Source organism: Eutrema salsugineum, unplaced genomic scaffold (assembly GCF_000478725.1).
Source record: "Eutrema salsugineum unplaced genomic scaffold, Eutsalg1_0 scaffold_4, whole genome shotgun sequence".
Taxonomy (NCBI): Eukaryota; Viridiplantae; Streptophyta; class Magnoliopsida; order Brassicales; family Brassicaceae; genus Eutrema; species Eutrema salsugineum.
The window spans coordinates 15360976-15376161 of NW_006256686.1; the positions used below are offsets into that span (position 1 = coordinate 15360976).

The 15186-nt window shown below is 38.0% G+C and overlaps 1 non-coding gene across 1 annotated transcript; it reads right to left on the reverse strand.

Annotated features, from left to right (window-relative positions):
* Positions 1 to 8990: 8990 nt before the first annotated feature.
* On the reverse strand, positions 8991 to 9100 carry LOC112084961. Its single transcript, XR_002898608.1, has one exon. It is a non-coding gene; the product is annotated as a small nucleolar RNA R71 (small nucleolar RNA).
* Between the last annotated feature and the right edge of the window lie 6086 nt (positions 9101 to 15186).

Here is a 15186-nt window from a genome sequence, read left to right on the forward strand (position 1 = left end):
TAACCGTTTGTAAGTGTACCTTACTTAGTATTAATAAAAGTGATTTTGTGGAACTCCTCGTTTTTCCGGATATTAGACCTTGTCCAGGTCGAAACAACTCAAGACTAAGGTACGGGTTGCAAAGCCTTAGGCCTTGGTCGAGAGGCATGGTTTCGGGTACGGTCTAGCTAAAGTAATATGGGATGCTTTGGCCGGACTGTCTCCGTTGTCATTCTGTGGCACTCTGGTTTCTTTCTATTCATAGATCGAATCGGGGGTGTTACATGCAGACATTAAGGTTTTATAAATTTAAAACTTTTTGAGGACCAATGGGCTTGTAAAAAACGCAACCCTAGGCCCACACCGCATCATGGTGAGCAAAGGTGTGCCAGGATCGAAAACGCCTGTGTAGCAATAATCCTATTAGATATTAGATCTAGTGCTATTCTGAAAAGGAGATTGAGGGATGAGTAAGTGAATTACCCAGTGAGGTGAACCTTAAGAGATTCATTATCGCTTCTAACATATTATAACATAGAGATTAAGAAAAGTCTAATCCTAAAACAAGCTCAAGCAAGACTCAATCCTATGACTCAAAATCAACAAGAAATCAATCATCTGGTTTACTAAGTTCATTTCCTTCCGTCCATTTACCTTAACTCATCATCATGGTACTAGCCATGGCAAAGCTCTTCATGCTCAAGCATTGGCAAACTCCCGTAAATTCTCCGCATCATGGTACTAGCCATGGCAAACTCGATGTGTCTTTTAACTTCTCAATCAATAATCGGACTGCCATCCGTGATATTCTGAATCTGACATATCACCAAAAGGTCACAAATACGTGCGGATCGCCATTCCGCTGCACGATGGTCACTGGTGGTCCTTTAGGAACCACCCAGTTGCCCCAACAAACAAGCTCGTACCACAGAGTGTACCATATGACGAGTACCTCATTCGATCTAACTTAACAAGGTCATTTAATAGTTCCTAACAAACAAGTTCTTTGTGTTTAAGACTTCCATTCAATCACCACACACTTGACAATCATTTATTCTTTTCCTCTAAACAGTTAAATGGTTTCTAGCAACCTAGCTCATCATCAATCATCGTTCAGCAATCAACAATCAATTATCCATCATCAACGATCGAAGGCGAAAACGGTCGATTTCCCACTGAAAACTTTCATATAATAACAGATCCCTAAAAAGCTTGAACCTTGTTTTATTTCCCCATTGAATAAAAGTTCGAATTATATTTCCCCACAAAATCAAAGTTCGAGACTCATTTCCACACAGAACCGAAGTTCGAAACTTATTTTCCCGTTCACAACAATTTAGTTTGGTTTATTGTATACCAATTAACATTTAACCAATTAAACAACAACAAAAACCAAAATTAACCAAATACAATCCGATTTAACAAGTCTAAACCACATTTAACTTTCTAAACCTGATTACAACCCGGAAAAAAACAATAAACCCCACCCGAAACTAAAATTTCCAAAACAAAGACAAATCCAGAAATCCCAAAAGTCCTAAAATTATGAAACCAGAAATCCCAAGAATCCTAAATATCTGAAACTAGAAACCAAATTCCACAACTCTAAGAAATCGATAATCCTATCTGCAAGTTTGGTATTGCTCAAGAATGGAGATAGTGGAGTGGAGCGAAGTCCCTGAATTTTAAAGAGTTAACAATTGATATTGATTATAAAAAGAGGTACCTGAGGAGATGGGTAAATGGTGAAGCCAAGCTTTGACTTATTTCCATAATCTACTGACACGTTCTAACAACAAAGCCGAAAGAAGGTCAATGAAGACGGCTCTAGGGACATGCTTTCCAGCACTAGTCTCTCTGAAGAAAGTGTTGAAAGCATCGTGTGCACCTCCCACTGTAGTATCACTGCGAAGGAGCAGAAGAAGATGGCTATTAAGACTTTGAAATCTCTTGTGGTTTGTTATTAAACGATTTGTGATCTTGAAATCTCTTTTACAATTTTCAATTTGGAAAAATTGAGTTTTTAGGGTTCTTAGAGTTCAATCGATTTGGGGATTTTTCTGGGTCGGATCTAGGGTCGGGTCAGATTTTCTAAATTGGTTTAGTTTCTAGGTGTAGAAGGTGTAGTTTATGCTTTATGTTAAAAACCGCTCAAAACCAACATTAAACCAATAAAATCGATAATATTGGGGAAATGAGTATTGAACTTTGATTTTGTGGGGAAATATAATTCAAACTTTCATTCAATGGGGGAAATAGAACGAGGTTAAAACTTTGTAGGGATCTGTTATATAAAAGTTCTCAGGGGGAAATAGACCATTTTCTCTCAACGTACAGATCAACAGACACACAACTATGGTTTAGATAAAGACTAATCACTACTCAAAATCACAATATGCAAGAGTTGGAAAGTAGCAACCCTCACCTTGGCATTCTTGGATGAGGAGATGGAGGATGGTTAGGAAGTTCATCATCGGAAGAGGAGTCAGGCGAAGGAGGTCTTGGTGGTGTGTCCATCTTGGCGATTTGGAGGCTCACGGCGGCTTGGAGGCTTCACCGCAAGGAGCAGCGATGAAGGGAGAGAAGGAAAGGTGGCGGAGGCTCGGCAGGGAGGAGCAGCAGCGGCGGCAGTGGCACAGCAATAGGGAGAGATCTCAGCGAGAGAGAGAGAGGAATAAGACGGAGAAGAAAAATCGCAGGAGGCAAAAAGAAAAGGAGGCAGAGTCTTTAGTTTTCTGAGTTAGGCAGAAGAATAGTGTTTTTAAGGCTTATATAGGGGTTTTAATTGGGTTAGAAACCCATTAAGAAAAAGAATATAATTAAACCAATCCCTTAATGGGCTGGGTTCTTACAAACTTCTCTTGTTACACAGGATTCATGATAACACCATATTTGTTAGGTATGGGAAAAATATTTGTATCCATGTATTTGTATCCTTGGAGCGGATGTGAAATGAACGCTCAATGTAGGAAGTAGGGACAAAGATTGCAACAGGAATGGAGGGGAAGATCAGAGAGGCATAAGAAGGAAGGGAGGAATTTAGAATAGCTGAAAATGATTTCAAGCGGAAATGGGGAGAGGACAGGGGTGGAACTGAAGGGAGGAAATGAAGAGGTGATATAACTTTATGCTAAAGGAATGAGAAAATGATAGACATGATTGAAATATGGACAATATAAGAATTACCAGAAGGCAGGAACAGAAAATAAATGATGATATGAAATTTTTATGGTGAAGGAAAGAGGAAAAGAAAACGATATAGAGGAGTTTATAATGAGGTCAGAAGAACAGATTACGAGAGAAAATTTATAGCCAGAAGAGAAAAGGAACGATTAGCGGAAGAGACATTGCAACAGGCGGGAGGAATGGAAGAATACTTATTTGCGAATCATGATAAAAAGAAAAGAAGATATACCAGAGAGCTTACGATGGAAAAATGAGAAGGAAATGGGATAGAGGTTACAATACAGAAGGAAGAAAAAGAAGCGAACAAACTAGAAAACATATTTGGAAGAAGAGAATGAAAGTACCATGAAAGAGATACCAATTTTTAACCACTGCTAGAGAGGAGGGCATAGGTTTTACGAATTTAAAGCAAGGAAGAGAAGAAGGGAGTAGGGGAAAAGGTCATCATACAAATTTCGGTGGGGAAAGGAAACATAAATAGCTTAGAATGAATGAATAGATGAGGGAGGAAATATACATAGACTATCAGGAAGTTACGGTTGGGAAGGAAGGAGGAGAATAATCATATTGATATATCTGTATCGAAGAGAACTAGTGATATGGGAATAAGAGAAGGGAAATATTCAATCTTAGAGAAAATTTATGGTGAAGAGAATAAGAAACGGATAGGGTGGAAGAATATATATATGAAGAAGGGGGAGTGGGTGAAAAGGGATACCATAAAATTCTGAGAAGGAAAGGGAGAACAAGGAGCTCATATGAACTAAGGAACTTGTAATAAAGGAATTTGAAGAAGGGCTTATACATCTTACCGTAAAGAATAAGAAGAAAGGAAGAGCATGGGTATTTCAAGAGGGACTTGTAATAAAAGAATTTGAAGAAGGGCTTATACATTTCCCTCTTTTTTTTGTTTTTTTTTGAAGAGGGAGTGAGTATCATAAGACATATGATGAAGAAGGACGGAATTATCACCGTAGGATTTATAGTGAAGAAAAGAAGAAGATGGAAAAGAAGATGTGGATTCTCCAAAGGTCGAATCAACTCGCCTTGATTTTTAAAGTTTAAAGGGGCAGAGTGACATTGTAGACAGAAATAGGAAAGAGAGAGAGGGGGCTACTAATCTCTAACCAATGCAAATGCTCTTACACATTCATCTATATATAGCGAGATTTATTCATATATATACTCTTACACACATTAAAAAAATACTTTTATTAATAGGAAAAAAGGAATAGAAGTACAATAGTTTAAAAAATAAAAAGCAGAACACCAAGCATCAAATCTAGGTCCTAAGAATCAAAGAATAAATAATGAAGCAATCAAATGAAGAAATAAGAAAACTAAGTTCTACTACTATTTAGTTTGAAAAGCTTTTCCCTAGCCACTATCAGAATCTTTGGAAGGATCCTCGTCTGCAGAAGAGCTGCTGTCAGAAGAGAGCACAATCAATTCGGGCAGGTTGCTAACAAACTTGGCATTCCTCATTATTGCATCCAAGGTTTCAGCCTCGTGCAGATCTTCCATTTGCATCCTGGCCCGTAGTTCTGGTCGAAGGCCCTCAAAGAATTGGCGAACAAGCTCCTTAGTGCTGTACTCACTCAAATGAGCCTCTCTGACCCTGAATAAGTGGGTTTGGTACTCCTCTAGTGCCTCACTCTCACGCTGGATCCATCCCGCCATGGCTCCATTCTTCGGTGAAGACTTCCCTGGTTCATCCTTGATGCACTAGCAACATACTCCATGATCCACTCCAAGGTATTTCTTGGGACGACGAGCTGGCCTGGAAGGGAAGGTCATCTATCAGTTGCGAGCTGAGTAGCTTTTCCTCTTGAAGCTCATGTCAATCTTGTCGGGCTTCTGCAACTGGACTTGCTGCATCCGCATCTCTAGCTGTCTCTTCCTTCTCCACTCTGTGATCTTAAGCGGGAGATTGCTCTTGCGGGCTCTCATCTTAGTGTGATAGAACCTTCGAAGCCAAAAAGGAAGAAAAATCAAGAAAAATAAGCAGAAGAAGGAAAAGATAAAAGAAAAAGGACAATCAATGAAATAAAAGTAAGGGAAGACCAATCAGGAAATACAACCAAGAAAGAAAAAAAAAATTTTAACCAAAAATTATATCTAACATATTGTTGCTACCAGTTTTGAAATTAAATCTCTAAGAGCATCTCCAACCCGTTACTCCATTTTTTTACTCTATAAATGGAGTAATTCCATAATGGAGTTGGTTTCTCTCCAACCCTATTCCATTTTTTACTTCATAAAGAATATTCTAAGAATATTCTCTTTCTACTAAATTTTTAAATTATTTGCAGTTGTACCTTTTTATTTGTCAAACTTATGAATTGAACTTGGTAACTTTATTTTGTTGTTTGTATTCAATAAAATTAAAAATGTTATTTTAATTCAAGGAAATTTTATAAAAAAAGATATTACATTACACAACATAATAATAAAAAATAATAAATTTAAAAGATAATAGAATTTCATTTAATTATTATCATTTGTAAACTTTTTCCCACAAATGATCAATTAATGCATTTCCAAGTGAAAAATGAGCTTCTTTATCTTTGATTTCTCCAAATCGAGCAAGAAAACTCTTGGAATTGGATATTATCATCCTTTGCCAATTGAACCTCTGGAGGTGAAGCTTCTCTTTCAACTTCACTTGGAGCATCAAGATCATGTTAATCTTCTATTATCATGTTATGTAAAATTACACATGTAGTCATTCATGTAACACAATCTTTTGCCAAAAACGAACTGGACCTTTCACAATAGCAAAACGCGATTGAAGAACTCCAAATGCACGTTCTACATCTTTCCTACATGCTTCTTGTTGTGTAGGAAAATATATATTTTTTTGGAACCCTTGGCTCATGAATAGTTTGCACTATGGTAGCCCACTTTGGATATATACCATCAGCCAAATAGTAGCCCATATGATATTCTTTTCCTTGAATGATATAATGAACCGGAGGAGCAATACCTTGAGCGAGATTAGAAAAGAGGTGGGAAGACTCCAACACATTGATATCATTTTTGGTCCCTGAAATATGCATGACATATCCAACGATCATAATCTGCCAACTTCAAGAATTATAGTTAGTGATCCACTACGACCTGCATATTGTCCACCCCAAGCGGTAGGACAGTTTTTCCACTTCTAATGCATGCAATCTAAACTACCTAGCATGCATGGAAAACCTCGTTTTTCCCAAATTTGAAGAATTCTGGAAACATCACTAGCCGTTGGTGATCTTAAGTATTTCTCTGAAAATATTTCCATGATGGCTCGACAAAATTTTTTGATGCTTTCAATTGCCGTTGATTCAGCTATCTTAACGTACTCATCTGCGCATCTGCTAGCAGACCTTACGCTAGCATCCAAAATACCGCTGTGAGTTTTTGTAGAGGTGATAATCCAAGTCTGCCAACATTATCCCTTCGTTGTGTAAAGTAGATATCATGACCTTCAACTGCATTAACAATACGAAGGAATAGAGAACGAGACATAGATATCTTCTGTGAAATATAACATCATTGTAAACCGGAGTCTCTGAGAAATAATCATTGAACAACCTACTCTATGCGCTTTCCCGCTCGCGATGGATGAATGAACGTCTGGGAACTGAACCGCCATGGATCACCTGGTTATTTTGTTGGTTTAGAAGAAATTGGATGACTGCATTGTTATTTGCAATTGCAAGAATGTATTACTTCTTCTTCATGATCGAGATTATTGAGAATTTCCATATTATCATCATCATCTGAAGATGATGAAGATGATTGAAAATCAGAGAAATTTTCAGAATTAAAATTAATTGTGAAAGAGAAGATTTATAAGAAGTAAGATAGAAGGTATATATGATATTGTGATGACTAACATGAAGTTTTAGTGGTATTTATAGAAATGTGATGATAATTGCTTAATTTTAGATGTTTTCTACGTTTTTTGTAGATGTAGATATACATTTAATATGTATTAAATGTAATAGTATGTGTAGTTGAAAAGAAAAGGTATGGATCATTTATTCAATATGTTTAGTTAGACTGATATAAATGTGAGAAATTAATGTAAATATCTCTGTGTAGTTGGATAGTCAATCCTATGTAAGTTATGTAAGAAACTTTCTAACATTTACGTATAGTTTGAGCGATGAATATTGATAACACTGTATTTTGACCACTTTTATGGATCATAATTATGTCCTATGCAGGTGTTTTAACTCTGTTTTCAATGGTTTTTAAAGTGTTTTCAATGTTTTAAAGTTTCAAAAGTCTTTTCAGGAAACTTAGGCAAAAGATATGCAATTTGGAACAAATGAACAATTTTAGATAAATGCAGACCTTCAGAAGTATGGCAAGCGATAAAGACATTCTCACCGTCTGATCACCCCCAAAATTTATGAAAACATAGAGCATACAACCAGCTTTCTAATGCACTTGGTTTGGAGACAATCCAACGGTTAGATCTTCAGATAATCCCGATGCAGGAATAATTGAAAATGCAGTTCCGGAAGACAGCCACAAACCGGGACCGCGGCCAAAACCTATTTCCCCGTGGGTGGGACCATCACGACCGCGACCAGAAAATGTTCACTTTCCAGACGACTTAATTAAAACCCAGATCAATTCCTTTCGTTATTTTTGAAGCCCTAAGTGTCCAAGAAAACTCCAGAAGCTATAAATACCCTCTTTAGGTCATTCTAAAGGGTGTGTTCGTTTTTGTACTTAGATTTTCGTGTGAGGCTCACAAACCCTAGAGAGAGAGAGGTCGCCGTTTTAGAAGGAGGAGCTGCTGAAGGAGAGCCTCATCGCGCCTCCGCCGTCGACTCTGTTCTTTCTTCTTCTTCCCTGTTTTCTTTAATTTCCTGCAACTTTCAATACTCTATAATGCTTTGTTACAATATGTTTGAGTAGTTTCCCAGTTGGGTTTAAAGGGATTTTTCAAAGAGAATTTCGTGTGTCTTTGCTTATGATTCGATAGATTTAGGATTATTAATCTTCTAGATATTCTTCGTTTGCCTTTAATCTTACTGCGTGACTTTGCTGGCCACTTAGAAGTCGATCTGATATGATATGTTGCGAAAGTTTTCATTGATTGTCTGAAATAGGGTGAAACGAGCAATAATTCTATAGGAGTGGAAACCTACCTGTAGTTGAGTTGTGAATGTTGATGAATCTTGTTCTGCTATTGCATCTTCTCCCTTCCAGGATCAGAGTGGAAACCTACTGATCAGGGTTGCGAGAGATAGTTGTTTAGTGCTGCGAAAGTAGGCTATTCATACTTCCGTGCCTCGAGTTCTAGAACATACGTAGTTGATTACCTTTATCATTTATTTAAAATCGACATAGCCTAATCCATGAATCCCTGCGAAACCCCTTGATGCCCAATGTTTGTTTTCCATTGCTTACAACCCTTGCCCAGTGATAATGAGCTAATCGGATCGGTAAAACACAAATATGATGATGAACTGATTGGAAGTTTCGATTCACTAGAGAAATTCATGGGAGATCGAAGAGCTATTCAACCAACCTTACCATAGGATGGCAAAACCGAAATTAAGGTACCCTATATCCACTTAGTTCAACAAAATCAATTTCATGGTTATTCATCTGAACACCCGATGGACCATATCGAGACGTTCGAAGAATTATGTGCAACCATTACAGCAAATGGGGATTACCACAAGTGTAGTCTTTTCCCATTCTATTTGAGAGATAATGCCAGTAAATGGCTAAAATCTTGAGAACCTGCTTCACTAAAAACGTGGAAAGCATGTAGAAAGGCTTTCCTAAATCGTTTTTACACTAGAAATCGTTCAAATCTCGTAAGGAACAAGATAAGAACTTTTAAACAAAAAGAAGATGAAGATCTTTTAGATACGTAGGAGAGATTTAGGAAATACCAAAGAGATTGTCCACATCACGGATATACCGACAAATACCTGATGGGTATCTTCTATTGAGGCATTACTCCAAAGTTACAACACTCTTTCGATACAGAAAGTAATGGAGACTTCTCAACTAGATCTGTAGAAGATGCTCGTGTCTTCATCAACAATTTCACAAACAGCTTCTGTAATCAAGCAACCTTTGGCAATTCTGCACTTCCTGAGAAGAAAGAAGAGATTTCGGAAGTTATGAAGTGTCTCCATCACCTAATGAGTCAACTTGGAATGCAACAAACCAAACAAGGCACACAATACGTGTAACTTTGATGGTTGGGACAACCCAATGGATTCTTATGATCAAGGGATGGTGAACACTGCAGATGTCTATCAAATTCAAGATTTTCCCTTCGTTTTTGATCACCGCGGGTCCATTCATTCGGACCGCGGGAAAACGTGCTTTCACCACGGTCGTGACAATGCTGACTGCAGCCAAGATCTGTTCCAATCCCTATCCTAGTTTTCCCTCTTCTGAAGCTGAAAATCTAAACAAAAGAATTCTAGAGCTTGAAAAATCTAGGTCTGAAGAAATTAGTGATCTTAGATCTGAACTAAAAATGATCCAAGAGGATTTCAATGAAAAATTTTCCACCCTCCTTAGCCTGATGATCAAAACTAATTCTAGAAACATAGAAAATTCTGAAGAGGAGCCAAGTGAAAATTCTTTCGAAAACTCAAGTGAAGCAGATCCCTCCGATCATGTGAAAGCTATCATACTTAGGAGTGGATTACCTTATAAAGAGCCTGAATTTCCTAAAGATCCCGAGGTTGAAGAAAAGGGTAAGGAAAAGGAAAAGGAAAGAGAAAGAATCACGATAGGAGACACTGACAAAAGAAGTGGTAGGAGAGAAGGATGGAGAATAAGTAAGAGAAGATACATCTCGGGAAACCCTCGGAGAAGATCCGATTCCACCTCCACCAACTCGTGTCTACAAACCTAAACTTCCATATCCTAGAGCCTTAAGTGCCCCGAAGAAGGAGAAAGAAAAAGCTAAGCTGAAAGAATTAATCGATCAATTAAATGTGAGATTACCCTTCGTAGAAGCTTGTGCCTTGATTCCCGCTTTAAGAAAGTACATGAAGGGTATTCTAACAAATTCTTTAACTCTTGAAGAAGGCGTTATGATGATAACCCATGAATGTAGTTCTATCCTGCAAAGCTGAATCCCTGAAAAGAAAAACGATCCTGGAAGCTTCGTACTTTCATGCACCATCAATGACGTAGCTTTTGAGAGTGCTCTTTGTGATTTAGGATCAAGCATAAACATGATGCCTCTTTCAGTAGCAAAACGTTTAGGACACCATACTTTCCAGCCCACTAAAATCTCCTTAGTATTAGCTGATCGTTCTGTTAGACAACCCGTGGGTATCTTAATAGATGTTCCCGTAGAAATCAAAAAATGTTCCATACCAACAGATTTCGTAGTTCTAGAACTTGAAAGAGAACCTAAGGATCCCTTTATTCTTGGACGACCATTCCTATCTACAGCCGGAGCCATAATCAATGTTCCGGAAGGAAAAATTGACCTTCATCTAGCCGGTCTAGTTATGCAATTTGACATGAACAAAAGTTTCGATAAATCTACTTTGGATGGCAAAATTTGTTGGATTGATGAGTTAGACGGAAGTATTGAGGAAGTCTATGAAGATCTGCTTCTCGACGACCCTTTACGGGTCACGCTTTCACCCGCAAAAGATGAACGCAATTTCCTTGAAGAAATTTCAAGTGAATGCGCGCGTATGCTTGATAAGTCCGAGACTTATAGGAAACCTCTAAACTATCTAGATTTTAAGGACCAAATGAACATTCCTACACCTCCTAAAGACACTGCCGCAGCAATTAATGATCCTTGGAGCGAGCTTAAAGCCCCTAAAGTTGAGCTTAAACCTCTTCCCGTCAGACTTAAGTATGCTTTCCTTGGACCTAATTCTACTTATCTTGTCATTATAAATTCTGGTTTGACAGAAGAAGAAACCACAATGCTGTTGTCCGAGCTGAGAAAGCATAGAAAAGCCTTAGGATATTTACTTGATGACATACCTGGAATCTCTCCAGATCATTGTATGCACAAGATTAATCTAGATGATAATGCTAAAAACTCAATCGAAAGTCAAAGGAGACTGAACCCTAATCTAATGGATGTTGCCAAGAAGGAGATAATGAAGCTTTTAGAGGCTGGAATAATCTTTCCTATCTCATACAACACTTGGGTTAGCCCAGTTCATGTTGTCCTGAAGAAAGGAGGAGTCACTGTCATTAAAAACGATAAAGAAGAGATGATCACTACAAGAACAGTCACTGGACATTGTATGTGCATCGATTACTGAAAACTTAACGCAGCAACTAGGAAAGATCATTTTCCACTTCCCTTCATAGATCAAATGCTAGAAAGGTTAGCTAACCACCCTTACTATTGCTTCCTTGATGGATACTCTGGATTTTTCCAAATTCCTATTCGACCGGAGGATCAAGAAAAGACGACATTCACTTGTCCATATGGCACGTGTGCTTATCGACGTATGCCTTTTGGATTGTGTAATACACCTGTTACCTTCCAGCGGTGCATGATGTCGATCTTCACAGACTTTATTAAAGATTTCATGGAAGTATTCATGGATGATTTCTTTGTGTATAGATCTTCTTTTGAAAAATGCCTAGGCAACCTTGGTAAAGTTCTGCAAAGATGTGAAGATAAGCACTTAGTATTAAATTGGGAAAAATGTCACTTCATGGTACGAGACGGAATCGTGCTTGGGCACAGGATTTCTGGAAAAGGAATTGAAGTCGACAAAGCAAAAATCGAAGTCATGACAAGCCTACAACCTCCCACAAACGTAAAAGGAATTCATAGTTTCTTAGGACACGCAGGATTCTATAGGCGCTTTATAAAAGATTTTTCTCAAATAGCTAGACCTCTTACGCGTTTGCTTTGCAAGGAAACGAACTTCGAGTTCGATGATGAGTGCTTAGCCGCGTTTCTTAAGATCAAAGAAGCCCTTGTCTCCGCTCCAGTCGTGCAAGCACCTGATTGGGAAATCCAATTTGAAATCATGTGCGATGCAAGTGACTATGCAGTCGGAGCAGTGCTTGGCCAACGAAAAGATAAGAAACTGCACGTAATCTACTATGCAAGCAGAACTCTTGACGAAGCTCAATGCAATTATGCAACAACAGAGAAAGAACTTCTAGCTGGCGTATTTGCATTTGAGAAATTCTGTTCTTATCTCGTAGGATCTAAGGTTATAGTTCATACTGATGATGCTGCAATCAAGTATTTAATGTCTAAGAAAGACGGTAAACCGAGGTTGATAAGATGGATCATCCTACTACAAGAATTCGACATTGAAATTCGAGATCGGAAAGGCGCAGATAATGGAGTTGCAGATCATCTTTCACGAATTCGAGTTGAAGAAAGATTGCCTTTGAATGATAGCCTGCCAGAGGAAAACATCTATGCAATAGATACAACCCCCACCAATGCCAGTGCCGCACCACCACGTCAACTCATGCGAAGATCAGATGCTTTCAACACCCCATGGTTTAGGCACATAGCGAACTACCTAGCAGCTGATGTAGAACCACCGCAATTTTTTGGTTACAGGAAGAAAAAGTTTCTGAAGGACGTAAGACATTATTTTTGGGACGAACCTTATCTCTACAAGAGATGTGCTGATGGTTTATTCAGAAGATGCGTGGCTGAAGAAGAGATGGAAGGAATTTTATTTGGATGCCATAGCTCATCTTACGCAGGACATTTCACAACCTTCAAAACCGCTTCAAAGATCTTACAAGCAGGTTTTTGGTGGCCTACTTTGTTCAAAGTTACTCAAGCTTATATATCGCGATGCGATAAATGCCATAGGATGGGTAGCATAAGCAAAAGGAATAAGATGCTCCAAAATTTTATTCTCGAATTCGTAATTTTTGATGTCTGGGAATAGATTTTATGGGACCATTTCCTACTTCTTTCGGAAACCAATACATCTTAGTAGCAGTAGACTACGTCTCTAAGTGGGTTGAAGCAGTTGCTAGTCCCACCAATGATGCGAAAGTCATCATGAAGCTGTTTAAATCTGTGATATTCCTGCGTTTTAGAGTTCCTAGAATTGTGATAAGCGACGGAGGATCGCATTTCATCAACAGATTTTTCGAGAATCTTCTTAGAAAGAATGGAGTTACACATAAAGTTAATTCTCCATACCATCCCCAAACCAACGGTCAAGTAGAAATCTCAAACAGAGAAATTAAGTCGATTTTGCAGAAAACAACTGCAGTTCATCGCAAGGAATGGTCTACGAAGCTTGACGATGCATTATGGGCATACCGAACAGCATTTAAGACACCATTAGGAACAACACCATTCAATCTAGTTTACAGAAAAGCATGTCACCTTCCAGTAGAACTCGAGAATAAAGCGCAATGGGCTATCAAGGAGATGAACATGAACACGAAAACACTTGGAGAAAGAAGACTACTTCAACTTCGTGAGTTAGAAGAAATCCGACACAATGCTTACGAAAACTCGAGGACCTACAAAGAGAGCACTAAAGCATATCATGATAAGAAGATTATTCATAGAAATTTTGCTCCTAACGATAAAGTTCTTCTTTTCAATTCTCATCTTAAGCTTTTTCCAGGAAAATTACGTTCAAGATGGTCAGGAGGACCCTTCACGATAAAGGAAGTCAAACCATACGGAGCCATTGTCCTATGGGACAAAACTGGAAATTCATTTACAGTGATTGGACAGCGTGTAAAACCATATCTGGCTGAAGAAAGAGAAGACGAAAGAGAAGTGATGTTTTTGATTGATCCATCATCAGCCAATGATGAGATCAAGGAGTGTCACGACCCCGGTTAAGTCGAATCAAGCAACAATGTCAAGCTAACGACTTGAAACAAGTGCTTAGTGTGAGGCAACCCACTTGGTATTTTATTTATTTCCCTTTGACCTTTAGTTTCTATTTCCGTTGCTTTGCTTCTGTTTTATTTAATTTCAGTTTTTTAGTAAGGAAAAACGAACACAAAAGACGAGCAGCATTCTCCAGCACGATAAGTACTCTTAAACATTCAATTTTCAAATTTTTTTTACCAATCCTTCCAAGATTTATCACACTGAGGACATTGTAAAATAAGTCTGGGGGAGGATGTTCATCCATTACTAACGAAATTTGAATTGTTTTGAGTTTGTTTTGGACACATCAAATTTTTCAAAAAGTTTTACATAAAAATTTTTCCGGCAACTTTTTCATAAAATTTTTCAAAAATCGTTTTCAAAAAGCTTTCAAACCAGGAACACAATAAATAATACTATGATGATTTAGACCAGTGTGCTTCTACGCTATTTCCTTGTTTTTTGATCTTTTTGTCATTTAGGCCTAGACTAGGGGGTAGCTAGAATACTTGCATTTCAAAATCCCACCAAAGGACTTCTATTCAAGAGATTCTTTCTGACAGGATATACTAGCTCATTTTATCTGGACTTAATTTTTGACTTCATTCTCTCATTGAAGAATTAGATCAGGGAAACGAATCATACATTATGGACTCCTTTACCATTCTACCACTCTTTGTTGATCCTGAATGGCTAGTTCATCTTTAGCTAGTTCCCCACCGAACCTAACCTTTTTCAAACCACATGCACTCTTGTTTTTCATTGTCCTATATGCAGATATGTGCAAAAACGTCGGAGAGAAAGATGATCAACGTGGTTTTCAGTCACTGAAGACGGAGACCTGCGATTTCATTGGAATGATTCAACCAAAGGAGAAAACTCAGTTTGTCTTGGAAAAACTTCAAAATCTTGGTACAATTTTGTCCCTTAGACTCTCTCTCTATAAAAGGTTGTTTCCTCTTTCGAAAAAAAAAATCTGAAAAAGAAGAAGAGAAAAAATAATAAAAAAAGGAAATTAAAAACCTTAGAGAGTCTAAAAGGATCGAGTTCTATCCCTAAGGCGAGCTAGAGTCCAATTATATAGAGTTTTGGAGATTACCTTTATGATTCCCAGAAAAGATCTAAGTCTGGGGGAACAGCTGTTTACAACAAAGGAGGAAGATTATGCAACAACA